Consider the following 4,896-nt stretch of genomic DNA (forward strand, 5'->3'; position numbering starts at 1 on the left):
TGGCTGAAGATCCCTGTTCTAAAGAGATGTCTGAGGCTGTGCCCTCTGGTCTTAGATTCACCCACTATTGGAAAAATCCTCCTCACATCAACTCTATCTAGTCCTTTCAATATTCAATAGATTTCAATGAGATCTCCCCTCATTCAATCTAAACTCTGGTGAGTACAGGCCCAGAGCTATCAAATGCTTCTCATAAATCAATTCTTTTATTCCTGGGATCATTCTCGTAAGCCTGTGGTCCATCTTCAGTGCCAGCACATCCCTTCTTAGATCATCGAATACTAACAAATTTCTACAGATGTAGTTCTGGAAGTATCCTCACTGGTTGGCTCATGGTCTGGTACAGCAATTCAAATGCACAGGAGCTTAAAAAGCTGCAGATTCCACCATCAGCAGTTTCTACAGGAGTCAACGTCCATCAAAGATCCCCACCATCCAGGCTATGCCATCTTCTCATAATTCCGTCAGGCAGGAGGTACGGAAGCCTCCTACATCACCAGGTTCAGAAACAATGAATTCCCTTCAGCCATTCAGGCTTTGAGCCAACCTACACAACCCTAATCACATAGTTTAACAAGCTATGAGTGCTCTTGACCACATTGCCCTCGAGTGGATTTTTTAATTTGTTGTAATAATTGTACTTTCTCGTAAAAATCCTGAAAAATTAGCTTTTCTTGTGAATGCTGCTGCAAGTAAGTTTTTTTTTGGTGCTTCTGTACGTACATGTACCTGTGTATATGACAATAAACCACTTGGACCATGATAGTGATTAGGATTGTACAGGCTGTTTCAAGAATCAAATGGTTGAAGGAAGTAGCTGTTCCTGAACCTGGTGGTGTGGGACTTTGGGCTTCTGTACCTTTTACCCCAGGGAGCTGAGAGAAGGTGACGTGGTTCAGATGGTGGGTATCACGTACAATCAAAGTCTTCATATATTATCTTGATAACTTTCTTGTAGACATTTACGGGATAAAAGAAATACAATAAAATTTTATGGAAAAACTACATAAAGAGATGCAGACAACCCCCAATGTGCAAAAGAAGACAAACTAAATAAAAATAAGAATGAGAACAGGAATTGTAAAGAGTCTGTAGATCAGTTTCAAGTTTATTATCACTGATGTATGTGAAATTTGTTTGCGGCAATAGTACAGTTGCAATACATAAAGTATAAAGAGAAATATGAGATTTATATAAAAAATTAGTGAAAACAGAGAGCAAAAGTAGTGAGGTTATTTGTCTGCTCGGATAACTGATGATGGAAGGGAAGAAGCCTTTCCTAACATGTTGAGCTTGTGGCTTCAGGCTCCTGAGAAGAGGACATGTTCTGAGTGGTGGGGTGGGGGCGGAGGTCTGTAATGATGGATGCTGCCTTTTACAGATGTTCTTGATGGTGGGAGCCTAGTGCCCATGATGGAGCTGACTGAGTTTACAACTGCAACTTTTTCCCGATCCTATGCAGTGGCCCCTCCATACCAAACAGTGATGAAACCAATTGCGATGCCCTCCACAGTACATCTGTAGAAATTTACCTGTCTTTGGTGACATACCACATCTCAAACTAATGAAGTGCAGCTACTGACTTGCTCTCGTCGTAATTGTATCGACATGTTGGGCCTAGTTTTGACCTTCAGAGATGCTGACACCAAGGAACTTGAAACTGCTCCAATGCTAATCTCTCAATGAGGACTGGTGTGTGTTTCATCGACTTTGCCTTCACAATCAATTCCTTGGTCTTACTGACATTGAGTGCAAAGTTGTGGTTGAGACACCACTCAACCAGCTGATCTCTCTCATCGCCATCTGAGATTCTGCTGACAACCGTTGTGTCATCAGCAAATTTATTTTCACAGTACTTAGCCACACAGTCATGGGTATAGAGAGAATAGAGCAGTGGGCTAAGCATGCATTCTTGAGGTGCACGGGTGTTGATTGTCAGTGAGGAGGAGATGTTACTTTTGTCATAGAGCCAGTTCAGAGTAGTGATGAATAAAGTTATCCACACAAGTTCAGGAGCCTGATGGTTGTAGGGTAATAACTGTTTACTGGACCTGGTGGTATGGAACCTCCTTCCCAATGATAGTGAGAAGAGGGCTTGGCCTAGATGGTGGGGATCTTTGATGGTAGGTGCTGCTCTCAGATCATGGGGAGGGTTTTCCCTGTGTTGATCTGGACTGTATCCACCACTTTTCCTTTCCTGGACATTGGTGTTTCTAAACCAGACTATGATGCAACCAGATAGGATACTCTCCAATGTGCATCTATAGAAGTTGTCAAAAAAATTTTATGACATGCCAAATCTATGCAAACACTTAAGAAAGTAGAGACACTGTTGCGCTGCCTTTGTAATGACACGTGTTATGACTGTGATGAAAGATCCTGTCCTTTTGAGTCACTGTTGATAGTGGGGAGGGATATGCCTGTATTATATTGAGCTGAGTCCACCACTCCCTGCAGCTTGTTACATTCCTGCAGTTTCAATTTGCTCTACCAGGCTGATGCACTTTCAGCAGTACATCTGTAAAAGTCAGTGTTTGGTAATATGCTGGACCTCTTCAATGTCCTACGAGAGTAAAGATATTGGCGCGTCTTCCTTGGGATTACATCCATGTGCTGGGAATTTAATGTGCTAACGCCCTTCCAGTTCTTGACATCAACAGCCTAGGGTGAAGGGGGAAAGTGGAGATGTTGTTCTGGCAGGACTGGAGGGCTTGAGTTACAAGGGGAGACCATAGAGGGCTGCAACATTTTCTCTGAAGTGAAGGAGGCTGAGGGGTGACCTGTCAGGCCATAATGGACATAGATAACTGTCTTTCTCCCCAGGGGAGAGGTATTTAAAAACTAGTAGGAAACACACACAAAATGCTGGTGGAACGCAGCAGGCCAGGCAGCATCTATAGGGAGAAGCGCTGTCGACGTTTTGGGCTGAGACCCTTCGTCAGGACTAACTGAAAGGAAAGATAGTAAGAAATTTGAAAGTAGGAGGGAGAGGGGACAATGCGAAATGATATGAGAAGACTGGGGGGGGGGGGGGTGAAGCTGAGAGCCAGACAGGTGATTGGCAAAAGGGATACAGAGCTAGAGAAGGGAAAGGATCATGGGACGGGAGGGGGGGCTAAGGAGAAAGAAAGGGGGGAGGGGAGTACCAGAGGGAGATGGAGAACAGGCAGAGAGAAAAAAAAACCCAAAATATATCAGGGGTGGGGTAAGAAGGGGAGGGGCATTAAAGGAAGTTAGAGAAGTCAATGTTCATGCCATCAGGTTGGAGGCTACCCAGCTGGTATATAAGGTGTTGTTCTTCCAACCGAGTGTGGCTTCATCTTGACAGTAGAGGAGGCCATGGATAGACATATCAGAATGGGAATGGGACGTGGAATTAATATGTGTGGCCACTGGGAGATCCTGCCACACATTTTAATTCATCCGCCAGAGAAAGCAGGATCTCCCAGTGCAAATAGCCTTCTATTTTTCAAAGCTCCATGTACCCATCCAAGAGTCTCTTAAAAGACCCTATCGCTTCCACCTCCATCACCGTCACCAGCAGCCCATTCCACACACTCACCACTCTCTGCATAAAAAACTTACCCGACATCCCCTCTGTACCTACTTCCAAGCACCTTAAAACTGCCCTCTCGTGTCAGCCACTTCAGCCCTGGGAAAAAGGATGTGGTAGAATCAGATACAATTCCTGCATTTAAATGTCAATAGGGCAAGGCATAGATACTAATCCCAGGCAAATGGGATTAGTATAGATTGGTAAAATACTATGGTGTGGGTGTGATTCCGTACAGCTGTGACATTGCTTCCCTCGATACTAGAACTAGCTAATGGGTTAAGGGTGAAAGGTGAAATATTTCAGAGGAACCTGATGGGCAATTTCTTCACTCACATGCAAGTGTGGAATGAGCTGCCAGCAGAAGTGGTGGACACCGGTTCAATTGTAACATTTAAGAGAAGTTTGGATGGGAGGAATATGATTCAGGTGCAGGTAGATGGCACCAGCAGAAGACCAGGTTACTATAGATTAGATGGGCTGAAGAGGCCCTTTCTGTGGTGTAGTACTCTATGATTCTACTGGGGACGGTTAAATGCCCTCCCTGGGATCTAGAGTACCTGAGGGAAGCCCACAGGATCCAGGGAGTACATACAAAACACACGCAATGCCAGAGGTTAGATTGGACCCCATTAATAGACCTGAAGTAACAGTTCATCATACTGAGTCACACCTGTCGCCCTTGACTGTGTTTCTACTGTGTGACAGCTCCGTGGAAGTCTGGGCAACTACCCCATTCAACTGCCGTAAACTCGGACTCCAGCTCGTCAACTCGAGGGCAAAATTAATCATGTCCCATTCACTATATTTGCATTCGTCCAATGCTGTATCCATCTTATGTTATGCACGTTTGATAACACCACTAAGACGCATTTTTCGCTGTTTTTTTTTCGGAGTGGGGGGGGGGGATTGCCAACTGCCGCTGGGTTTCGAAATAAGCGTGGAACTTCATTTTCTGTCAGCTTGCTCCAGTCTCTACACCGTGCCTTCGGGAGTGTAGTATCGATCGAAGTGGATGATTCCTAATGACGATTGGAGAGTGTAGACTACATTTCCCAGCAGGCCTTGCAAGTCCGCTGTTTTCGGCGAACGACGGTGCGCAAGCGCCACCGCCGGTCCTCCCGATTTGGCGTTGACCGTAGTGTTATCATCTAGATGTCTGACGGGAAATGCAGTTCTAGTTGCGCCATCTCACCATTCCCGTCAAGTGGCAGGTCGCGCAGGCGTCTCCACCAACATATCCCCGCAGCGACTGATGGGAGATGTAGTCTATATTACCAGGACGTCGAAACGTGGTGGAAGGGGCGGACGGGCTGCTTTAACTACAATTCCCGGCAGGCCGC

The sequence above is a fragment of the Hemitrygon akajei genome, chromosome 31, assembly GCF_048418815.1.
Source record: "Hemitrygon akajei chromosome 31, sHemAka1.3, whole genome shotgun sequence".
Taxonomy (NCBI): domain Eukaryota; kingdom Metazoa; phylum Chordata; class Chondrichthyes; order Myliobatiformes; family Dasyatidae; genus Hemitrygon; species Hemitrygon akajei.